We start from the raw sequence: 12,980 nt of genomic DNA, 5'->3' as shown, positions 1-12,980 counted from the left end.
TGATCATCAACTGCCACGACAACACACTCGTTTTTTTATGCAGTACTCCTGACGAACTTCACCCATTGCCCGCATCGTACCGGCTCTTAAGGTAGCTTGTGTTGGAGAAGCAGGACAAGCTCGCCATCCCGCCCGCTGCTTTCCTGCATTATTGCTCACCAAAACCGTTCGCCGAAACAAAAATAGGTAAATAGGTAACCTATTTACCATGGTATCTCTCCCCTGGGTGCCTTTTGTTTTGCGCCGGCTGCTCTTGATCTCCGTGAAAGCACCCGCTGTCTCCAAACCTTGCAGAGCAGCACATTGAAGCGCTTGAAAACACAGCACAACATTCTCTAATAACACTCGCAATGCATTATGACTTCAAAGGTATGACTTTAAGTCTATGACATTATTATTCATTGATTTTATTTTGTTTTATTTCATTGATCACCAACTGCCACAACAACACACTCGTTTTTTTATGCAGTACTCCGGACGAACTTCACCCATTGCCCGCATCGTACCGGCTCTTAAGGTAGCTTGTGTTGGAGCAGCAGGACAAGCTCGCCATCCCGCCCGCTGCTTTCCTGCATTATTGCTCACCAAAACACAACGCACCCAGGGGAGAGATACCATGGTAAATAGGTAACCTATTTACCATGGTATCCCTCCCCTGCGGCGGCTGCTCTTGATCTCCGGCTGCTCTTGATCTCCGTGAACGCACCCGCTGTCTCCAAACCTTGCAGAGCAGCACATTGAAGCGCTTGAAAACACAGCACAACATTCCCTAATAACACTTGTAATGCATTATGACTTCAGAGGTATGACTTTAAGTCTATGACATTATTATTCATTGATTTTATTTTGTTTTATTTCTTTGATCACCAACTGCCACGACAACACACTCGTTTTTTATGCAGTACTCCTGATGAACTTCACCCATTGCCTGCATCGTACCGGCTCTTAAGGTAGCTTGTGTTGGAGCAGCAGGACAAGCTCGACATCCCGCCCGCTGCTTTCCTGCATTATTGCTCACCAAAACCGTTCGCCGAAACAAAAATAGGTAAATAGGTAACCTATTTACCATGGTATCTCTCCCCTGGGTGCCTTTTGTTTTGCGCCGGCTGCTCTTGATCTCCGTGAACGCACTCGCTGTCTCCAAACCTTGCAGAGCAGCACATTGAAGCGCTTGAAAACACAGCACAACATTCCCTAATAACACTTGCAATGCATTATGACTTCAAAGGTATGGCTTTAGGTCTATGACATTATTATTTATTGATTTTATTTTGTTTTATTTCTTTGATCACCAACTGCCACGACAACACACTCGTATTTTTTATGCAGTACTCCTGACGAACTTCACCCATTGCCCGCATCGTACCGGCTCTTAAGGTAGCTTGTGTTGGAGCAGCAGGACAAGCTCGCCATCCCGCCCGATGCTTTCCTGCATTATTGCTCACCAAAACCGATCGCCGAAACAAAAATAGGTAAATAGGTAACCTATTTACCATGGTATCTCTCCCCTGGGTGCCTTTTGTTTTGCGCCGGCTGCTCTTGATCTCCGTGAACGCACCCGCTGTCTCCAAACCTTGCAGAGCAGCACATTGAAGCGCTTGAAAACACAGCACAACATTCCCTAATAACACTTGCAATGCATTATGACTTCAAAGGTATGGCTTTAGGTCTATGACATTATTATTTATTGATTTTATTTTGTTTTATTTCTTTGATCACCAACTGCCACGACAACACACTCTTTTTTTTATGCAGTACTCCTGACGAACTTCACCCATTGCCCGCATCGTACCGGCTCTTAAGGTAGCTTGTGTTGGAGCAGCAGGACAAGCTCGCCATCCCGCCCGCTGCTTTCCTGCATTATTCCTCACCAAAACACAACGCACCCAGGGGAGAGGTACCATGGTAAATAGGTAACCTATTTACCATGGTATCCCTCCCCTGCGGCGGCTGCTCTTGATCTCCGGCTGCTCTTGATCTCCGTGAACGCACCCGCTGTCTCCAAACCTTGCAGAGCAGCACATTGAAGCACTTGAAAACACAGCACAACATTCCCTAATAACACTTGCAATGCATTATGACTTCAAAGGTATGACTTTAAGTCTATGACATTATTATTTATTGATTTTATTTTGTTTTATTTCTTTGATCACCATCTGCCACGACAACACACTTGTTTTTTTATGCAGTACTCCTGACGAACTTCACCCTTTGCCCGCATCGTACCGGCTCTTAAGGTAGCTTGTGTTGGAGCAGCAGGACAAGCTCGCCATCCCGCCCGCTGCTTTCCTGCATTATTGCTCACCAAAACACAACGCACCCAGGGGAGAGATACCGGCGGCTGCTCTTGATCTCCGGCTGCTCTTGATCTCCGTGAACGCACCCGCTGTCTCCAAACCTTGCAGCACATTGAAGCGCTTGAAAACACAGCACAAGATTCCCTAATAACACTTGCAATGCATTATGACTTCAAAGGTATGACTTTAAGTCTATGACATTATTATTTATTGATTTTATTTTGTTTTATTTCTTTGATCACCAACTGCCACGACAACACACTCGTTTTTTTATGCAGTACTCCTGACGAACTTCACCCATTGCCCGCATCGTACCGGCTCTTAAGGTAGCTTGTGTTGGAGCAGCAGGACAAGCTCGCCATCCCGCCCGCTGCTTTCCTGCATTATTGCTCACCAAAACACAACGCACCCAGGGGAGAGATACCATGGTAAATAGGTAACCTATTTACCATGGTATCCCTCCCCTGCGTCGGCTGCTCTTGATCTCCGGCTGCTCTTGATCTCCGTGAACGCACCCGCTGTCTCCAAACCTTGCAGAGCAGCACATTGAAGCGCTTGAAAACACAGCACAACATTCCCTAATAACACTTGCAATGCATTATGACTTCAAAGGTATGACTTTAAGTCTATGACATTATTATTTATTGATTTTATTTTGTTTTATTTCTTTGATCACCAACTGCCACGACAACACACTCGTTTTTTTATGCAGTACTCCTGAAGAACTTCACCCATTGCTCGCATCGTACCGGCTCTTAAGGTAGCTTGTGTTGGAGCAGCAGGACAAGCTCGCCATCCCGCCCGCTGCTTTCCTGCATTATTGCTCACCAAAACCATTCGCCGAAACAAAAATAGGTAAATAGGTAACCTATTTACCATGGTATCTCTCCCCTGGGTGCCTTTTGTTTTGCGCCGGCTGCTCTTGATCTCCGTGAACGCACCCGCTGTCTCCAAACCTTGCAGAGCAGCACATTGAAGCGCTTGAAAACACAGCACAACATTCCCTAATAACACTTGCAATGCATTATGACTTCAAAGGTATGGCTTTAGGTCTATGACATTATTATTTATTGATTTTATTTTGTTTTATTTCTTTGATCACCAACTGCCACGACAACACACTCGTTTTTTTATGCAGTACTCCTGACGAACTTCACCCATTGCCCGCATCGTACCGGCTCTTAAGGTAGCTTGTGTTGGAGCAGCAGGACAAGCTCGCCATCCCGCCCGCTGCTTTCCTGCATTATTGCTCACCAAAACACAACGCACCCAGGGGAGAGATACCATGGTAAATAGGTAACCTATTTACCATGGTATCCCTCCCCTGCGGCGGCTGCTCTTGATCTCCGGCTGCTCTTGATCTCCGTGAACGCACTCGCTGTCTCCAAACCTTGCAGAGCAGCACATTGAAGCGCTTGAAAACACAGCACAACATTCCCTAATAACACTTGCAATGCATTATGACTTCAAAGGTATGACTTTAAGTCTATGACATTATTATTTATTGATTTTATTTTGTTTTATTTCTTTGATCACCAACTGCCACGACAACACACTTGTTTTTTTATGCAGTACTCCTGACGAACTTCACCCATTGCCCGCATCGTACCGGCTCTTAAGGTAGCTTGTGTTGGAGCAGCAGGACAAGCTCGCCATCCCGCCCGCTGCTTTCCTGCATTATTGCTCACCAAAACACAACGCACCCAGGGGAGAGATACCGGCGGCTGCTCTTGATCTCCGGCTGCTCTTGATCTCCGTGAACGCACCCGCTGTCTCCAAACCTTGCAGCACATTGAAGCGCTTGAAAACACAGCACAACATTCCCTAAAAACACTTGCAATGCATTATGACTTCAAAGGTATGACTTTAAGTCTATGACATTATTATTTATTGATTTTATTTTGTTTTATTTCTTTGATCACCAACTGCCACGACAACACACTCGTTTTTTTATGCAGTACTCCTGACGAACTTCACCCATTGCCCGCATCGTACCGGCTCTTAAGGTAGCTTGTGTTGGAGCAGCAGGACAAGCTCGCCATCCCGCCCGCTGCTTTCCTGCATTATTGCTCACCAAAACACAACGCACCCAGGGGAGAGATACCATGGTAAATAGGTAACCTATTTACCATGGTATCCCTCCCCTGCGTCGGCTGCTCTTGATCTCCGGCTGCTCTTGATCTCCGTGAACGCACCCGCTGTCTCCAAACCTTGCAGAGCAGCACATTGAAGCGCTTGAAAACACAGCACAACATTCCCTAATAACACTTGCAATGCATTATGACTTCAAAGGTATGACTTTAAGTCTATGACATTATTATTTATTGATTTTATTTTGTTTTATTTCTTTGATCACCAACTGCCACGACAACACACTCGTTTTTTTATGCAGTACTCCTGAAGAACTTCACCCATTGCTCGCATCGTACCGGCTCTTAAGGTAGCTTGTGTTGGAGCAGCAGGACAAGCTCGCCATCCCGCCCGCTGCTTTCCTGCATTATTGCTCACCAAAACCGTTCGCCGAAACAAAAATAGGTAAATAGGTAACCTATTTACCATGGTATCTCTCCCCTGGGTGCCTTTTGTTTTGCGCCGGCTGCTCTTGATCTCCGTGAACGCACCCGCTGTCTCCAAACCTTGCAGAGCAGCACATTGAAGCGCTTGAAAACACAGCACAACATTCCCTAATAACACTTGCAATGCATTATGACTTCAAAGGTATGGCTTTAGGTCTATGACATTATTATTTATTGATTTTATTTTGTTTTATTTCTTTGATCATCAACTGCCACGACAACACACTCGTTTTTTTATGCAGTACTCCGGACGAACTTCACCCATTGCCCGCATCGTACCGGCTCTTAAGGTAGCTTGTGTTGGAGCAGCAGGACAAGCTCGCCATCCCGCCCGCTGCTTTCCTGCATTATTGCTCACCAAAACACAACGCACCCAGGGGAGAGATACCATGGTAAATAGGTAACCTATTTACCATGGTATCCCTCCCCTGCGGCGGCTGCTCTTGATCTCCGGCTGCTCTTGATCTCCGTGAACGCACCCGCTGTCTCCAAACCTTGCAGAGCAGCACATTGAAGCGCTTGAAAACACAGCACAACATTCCCTAATAACACTTGCAATGCATTATGACTTCAAAGGTATGGCTTTAGGTCTATGACATTATTATTTATTGATTTTATTTTGTTTTATTTCTTTGATCACCAACTGCCACGACAACACACTCGTTTTTTTATGCAGTACTCCTGACGAACTTCACCCATTGCCCGCATCGTACCGGCTCTTAAGGTAGCTTGTGTTGGAGCAGCAGGACAAGCTCGCCATCCCGCCCGCTGCTTTCCTGCATTATTGCTCACCAAAACACAACGCACCCAGGGGAGAGATACCATGGTAAATAGGTAACCTATTTACCATGGTATCCCTCCCCTGCGGCGGCTGCTCTTGATCTCCGGCTGCTCTTGATCTCCGTGAACGCACCCGCTGTCTCCAAACCTTGCAGAGCAGCACATTGAAGCGCTTGAAAACACAGCACAACATTCCCTAATAACACTTGTAATGCAATATGACTTCAAAGGTATGACTTTAAGTCTATGACATTATTATTCATTGATTTTATTTTGTTTTATTTCTTTGATCACCAACTGCCACGACAACACACTCGTTTTTTTATGCAGTACTCCTGACGAACTTCACCCATTGCCCGCATCGTACCGGCTCTTAAGGTAGCTTGTGACGGAGCAGCAGGACAAGCTCGCCATCCCGCCCGCTGCTTTCCTGCATTATTGCTCACCAAAACCGTTCGCCGAAACAAAAATAGGTAAATAGGTAGCCTATTTACCATGGTATCTCTCCCCTGGGTGCCTTTTGTTTTGCGCCGGCTGCTCTTGATCTCCGTGAACGCACCCGCTGTCTCCAAACCTTGCAGAGCAGCACATTGAAGCGCTTGAAAACACAGCACAACATTCCCGAATAACACTTGCAATGCATTATGACTTCAAAGGTATGGCTTTAGGTCTATGACATTATTATTTATTGATTTTATTTTGTTTTATTTCTTTGATCACCAACTGCCACGACAACACACTCGTATTTTTTATGCAGTACTCCTGACGAACTTCACCCATTGCCCGCATCGTACCGGCTCTTAAGGTAGCTTGTGTTGGAGCAGCAGGACAAGCTCGCCATCCCGCCCGCTGCTTTCCTGCATTAATGCTCACCAAAACCGTTCGCCGAAACAAAAATAGGTAAATAGGTAACCTATTTACCATGGTATCTCTCCCCTGGGTGCCTTTTGTTTTGCGCCGGCTGCTCTTGATCTCCGTGAACGCACCCGCTGTCTCCAAACCTTGCAGAGCAGCACATTGAAGCGCTTGAAAACACAGCACAACATTCCCTAATAACACTTGCAATGCATTATGACTTCAAAGGTATGGCTTTAGGTCTATGACATTATTATTTATTGATTTTATTTTGTTTTATTTCTTTGATCATCAACTGCCACGACAACACACTCGTTTTTTTATGCAGTACTCCGGACGAACTTCACCCATTGCCCGCATCGTACCGGCTCTTAAGGTAGCTTGTGTTGGAGCAGCAGGACAAGCTCGCCATCCCGCCCGCTGCTTTCCTGCATTATTGCTCACCAAAACACAACGCACCCAGGGGAGAGATACCATGGTAAATAGGTAACCTATTTACCATGGTATCCCTCCCCTGCGGCGGCTGCTCTTGATCTCCGGCTGCTCTTTATCTCCGTGAACGCACCCGCTGTCTCCAAACCTTGCAGAGCAGCACATTGAAGCGCTTGAAAACACAGCACAACATTCCCTAATAACACTTGCAATGCATTATGACTTCAAAGGTATGGCTTTAGGTCTATGACATTATTATTTATTGATTTTATTTTGTTTTATTTCTTTGATCACCAACTGCCACGACAACACACTCGTATTTTTTATGCAGTACTCCTGACGAACTTCACCCATTGCCCGCATCGTACCGGCTCTTAAGGTAGCTTGTGTTGGAGCAGCAGGACAAGCTCGCCATCCCGCCCGCTGCTTTCCTGCATTATTGCTCACCAAAACCGTTCGCCGAAACAAAAATAGGTAAATAGGTAACCTATTTACCATGGTATCTCTCCCCTGGGTGCCTTTTGTTTTGCGCCGGCTGCTCTTGATCTCCGTGAACGCACCCGCTGTCTCCAAACCTTGCAGAGCAGCACATTGAAGCGCTTGAAAACACAGCACAACATTCCCTAATAACACTTGCAATGCATTATGACTTCAAAGGTATGGCTTTAGGTCTATGACATTATTATTTATTGATTTTATTTTGTTTTATTTCTTTGATCACCAACTGCCACGACAACACACTCGTATTTTTTATGCAGTACTCCTGACGAACTTCACCCATTGCCCGCATCGTACCGGCTCTTAAGGTAGCTTGTGTTGGAGCAGCAGGACAAGCTCGCCATCCCGCCCGCTGCTTTCCTGCATTATTGCTCACCAAAACACAATGCACCCAGGGGAGAGATACCATGGTAAATAGGTAACCTATTTACCATGGTATCCCTCCCCTGCGTCGGCTGCACTTGATCTCCGGCTGCTCTTGATCTCCGTGAACGCACCCGCTGTCTCCAAACCTTGCAGAGCAGCACATTGAAGCGCTTGAAAACACAGCACAACATTCCCTAATAACACTTGCAATGCATTATGACTTCAAAGGTATGACTTTAAGTCTATGACATTATTATTTATTGATTTTATTTTGTTTTATTTCTTTGATCACCAACTGCCACGACAACACACTCGTTTTTTTATGCAGTACTCCTGACGAACTTCACCCATTGCCCGCATCGTACCGGCTCTTAAGGTAGCTTGTGTTGGAGCAGCAGGACAAGCTCGCCATCCCGCCCGCTGCTTTCCTGCATTATTGCTCACCAAAACACAACGCACCCAGGGGAGAGATACCATGGTAAATAGGTAACCTATTTACCATGGTATCCCTCCCCTGCGGCGGCTGCTCTTGATCTCCGGCTGCTCTTGATCTCCGTGAACGCACCCGCTGTCTCCAAACCTTGCAGAGCAGCACATTGAAGCGCTTGAAAACACAGCACAACATTCCCTAATAACACTTGTAATGCATTATGACTTCAAAGTTATGACTTTAAGTCTATGACATTATTATTCATTGATTTTATTTTGTTTTATTTCTTTGATCACCAACTGCCACGACAACACACTCGTTTTTTTATGCAGTACTCCTGACGAACTTCACCCATTGCCCGCATCGTACCGGCTCATAAGGTAGCTTGTGACGGAGCAGCAGGACAAGCTCGCCATCCCGCCCGCTGCTTTCCTGCATTATTGCTCACCAAAACCGTTCGCCGAAACAAAAATAGGTAAATAGGTAACCTATTTACCATGGTATCTCTCCCCTGGGTGCCTTTTGTTTTGCGCCGGCTGCTCTTGATCTCCGTGAACGCACCCGCTGTCTCCAAACCTTGCAGAGCAGCACATTGAAGCGCTTGAAAACACAGCACAACATTCCCTAATAACACTTGCAATGCATTATGACTTCAAAGGTATGGCTTTAGGTCTATGACATTATTATTTATTGATTTTATTTTGTTTTATTTCTTTGATCATCAACTGCCACGACAACACACTCGTTTTTTTATGCAGTACTCCGGACGAACTTCACCCATTGCCCGCATCGTACCGGCTCTTAAGGTAGCTTGTGTTGGAGCAGCAGGACAAGCTCGCCATCCCGCCCGCTGCTTTCCTGCATTATTGCTCACCAAAACACAACGCACCCAGGGGAGAGATACCATGGTAAATAGGTAACCTATTTACCATGGTATCCCTCCCCTGCGGCGGCTGCTCTTGATCTCCGGCTGCTCTTGATCTCCGTGAACGCACCCGCTGTCTCCAAATCTTGCAGAGCAGAACACTGAAGCGCTTGAAAACACAGCACAACATTCCCTAATAACACTTGCAATGCATTATGACTTCAAAGGTATGGCTTTAGGTCTATGACATTATTATTTATTGATTTTATTTTGTTTTATTTCTTTGATCACCAACTGCCACGACAACACACTCGTTTTTTTATGCAGTACTCCTGACGAACTTCACCCATTGCCCGCATCGTACCGGCTCTTAAGGTAGCTTGTGTTGGAGCAGCAGGACAAGCTCGCCATCCCGCCCGCTGCTTTCCTGCATTATTGCTCACCAAAACACAACGCACCCAGGGGAGAGATACCATGGTAAATAGGTAACCTATTTACCATGGTATCCCTCCCATGCGGCGGCTGCTCTTGATCTCCGGCTGCTCTTGATCTCCGTGAACGCACCCGCTGTCTCCAAACCTTGCCGAGCAGCACATTGAAGCGCTTGAAAACACAGCACAACATTCCCTAATAACACTTGCAATGCATTATGACTTCAAAGGTATGGCTTTAGGTCTATGACATGATTATTTATTGATTTTATTTTGTTTTATTTCTTTGATCACCAACTGCCACGACAACACACTCGTTTTTTTATGCAGTACTCCTGACGAACTTCACCCATTGCCCGCGTCGTACCGGCTCTTAAGGTAGCTTGTGTTGGAGCAGCAGGACAAGCTCTCCATCCCGCCCGCTGCTTTCCTGCATTATTGCTCACCAAAACACAACGCACCCAGGGGAGAGATACCATGGTAAATAGGTAACCTATTTACCATGGTATCCCTCCCCTGCGGCGGCTGCTCTTGATCTCCGGCTGCTCTTGATCTCCGTGAACGCACCCGCTGTCTCCAAACCTTGCCGAGCAGCACATTGAAGCGCTTGAAAACACAGCACAACATTCCCTAATAACACTTGCAATGCATTATGACTTCAAAGGTATGGCTTTAGGTCTATGACATTATTATTTATTGATTTTATTTTGTTTTATTTCTTTGATCACCAACTGCCACGACAACACACTCGTTTTTTTATGCAGTACTCCTGACGAACTTCACCCATTGCCCGCATCGTACCGGCTCTTAAGGTAGCTTGTGTTGGAGCAGCAGGACAAGCTCGCCATCCCGCCCGCTGCTTTCCTGCATTATTGCTCACCAAAACACAACGCACCCAGGGGAGAGATACCATGGTAAATAGGTAACCTATTTACCATGGTATCCCTCCCCTGCGGCGGCTGCTCTTGATCTCCGGCTGCTCTTGATCTCCGTGAACGCACCCGCTGTCTCCAAACCTTGCAGAGCAGCACATTGAAGCGCTTGAAAACACAGCACAACATTCCCTAATAACACTTGTAATGCATTATGACTTCAAAGGTATGACTTTAAGTCTATGACATTATTATTCATTGATTTTATTTTGTTTTATTTCTTTGATCACCAACTGCCACGACAACACACTCGTTTTTTTATGCAGTACTCCTGACGAACTTCACCCATTGCCCGCATCGTACCGGCTCTTAAGGTAGCTTGTGACGGAGCAGCAGGACAAGCTCGCCATCCCGCCCGCTGCTTTCCTGCATTATTGCTCACCAAAACCGTTCGCCGAAACAAAAATAGGTAAATAGGTAACCTATTTACCATGGTATCTCTCCCCTGGGTGCCTTTTGTTTTGCGCCGGCTGCTCTTGATCTCCGTGAACGCACCCGCTGTCTCCAAACCTTGCAGAGCAGCACATTGAAGCGCTTGAAAACACAGCACAACATTCCCTAATAACACTTGCAATGCATTATGACTTCAAAGGTATGGCTTTAGGTCTATGACATTATTATTTATTGATTTTATTTTGTTTTATTTCTTTGATCACCAACTGCCACGACAACACACTCGTATTTTTTATGCAGTACTCCTGACGAACTTCACCCATTGCCCGCATCGTACCGGCTCTTAAGGTAGCTTGCGTTGGAGCAGCAGGACAAGCTCGCCATCCCGCCCGCTGCTTTCCTGCATTATTGCTCACCAAAACACAACGCACCCAGGGGAGAGATACCATGGTAAATAGGTAACCTATTTACCATGGTATCCCTCCCCTGCGTCGGCTGCTCTTGATCTCCGGCTGCTCTTGATCTCCGTGAACGCACCCGCTGTCTCCAAACCTTGCAGAGCAGCACATTGAAGCGCTTGAAAACACAGCACAACATTCCCTAATAACACTTGCAATGCATTATGACTTCAAAGGTATGACTTTAAGTCTATGACATTATTATTTATTGATTTTATTTTGTTTTATTTCTTTGATCACCAACTGCCACGACAACACACTCGTTTTTTTATGCAGTACTCCTGACGAACTTCACCCATTGCCCGCATCGTACCTGCTCTTAAGGTAGCTTGTGTTGGAGCAGCAGGACAAGCTCGCCATCCCGCCCGCTGCTTTCCTGCATTATTGCTCACCAAAACCGTTCGCCGAAACAAAAATAGGTAAATAGGTAACCTATTTACCATGGTATCTCTCCCCTGGGTGCCTTTTGTTTTGCGCCGGCTGCTCTTGATCTCCGTGAACGCACCCGCTGTCTCCAAACCTTGCAGAGCAGCACATTGAAGCGCTTGAAAACACAGCACAACATTCCCTAATAACACTTGCAATGCATTATGACTTCAAAGGTATGGCTTTAGGTCTATGACATTATTATTTATTGATTTTATTTTGTTTTATTTCTTTGATCACCAACTGCCACAACAACACACTCGTTTTTTTATGCAGTACTCCTGACGAACTTCACCCATTGCCCGCATCGTACCGGCTCTTAAGGTAGCTTGTGTTGGAGCAGCAGGACAAGCTCGCCATCCCGCCCGCTGCTTTCCTGCATTATTGCTCACCAAAACCGTTCGCCGAAACAAAAATAGGTAAATAGGTAACCTATTTACCATGGTATCTCTCCCCTGGGTGCCTTTTGTTTTGCGCCGGCTGCTCTTGATCTCCGTGAACGCACCCGCTGTCTCCAAACCTTGCAGAGCAACACATTGAAGCGCTTGAAAACACAGCACAACATTCCCTAATAACACTTGCAATGCATTATGACTTCAAAGGTATGGCTTTAGGTCTATGACATTATTATTTATTGATTTTATTTTGTTTTATTTCTTTGATCATCAACTGCCACGACAACACACTCGTTTTTTTATGCAGTACTCCTGACGAACTTCACCCATTGCCCGCATCGTACCGGCTCTTAAGGTAGCTTGTGTTGGAACAGCAGGACAAGCTCGCCATCCTGCCCGCTGCTTTCCTGCATTATTGCTCACCAAAACCTTTCGCCGAAACAAAAATAGGTAAATAGGTAACCTATTTACCATGGTATCTCTCCCCTGGGTGCCTTTTGTTTTGCGCCGGCTGCTCTTGATCTCCGTGAACGCACCCGCTGTCTCCAAACCTTGCAGAGCAGCACATTGAAGCGCTTGAAAACACAGCACAACATTCCCTAATAACACTTGCAATGCATTATGACTTCAAAGGTATGGCTTTAGGTCTATGACATTATTATTTATTGATTTTATTTTGTTTTATTTCTTTGATCACCAACTGCCACGACAACACACTCGTTTTTTTATGCAGTACTCCTGACGAACTTCACCCATTGCCCGCATCGTACCGGCTCTTAAGGTAGCTTGTGTTGGAGCAGCAGGACAAGCTCGCCATCCCGCCCGCTGCTTTCCTGCATTATTGCT

The sequence above is a fragment of the Acipenser ruthenus genome, unplaced genomic scaffold (genome assembly GCF_902713425.1).
Source record: "Acipenser ruthenus unplaced genomic scaffold, fAciRut3.2 maternal haplotype, whole genome shotgun sequence".
In the NCBI taxonomy this organism is placed as follows: domain Eukaryota; kingdom Metazoa; phylum Chordata; class Actinopteri; order Acipenseriformes; family Acipenseridae; genus Acipenser; species Acipenser ruthenus.
The sequence above is the reverse complement of the archived record's forward strand: the minus strand, read 5'-3'. Positions refer to the sequence as shown.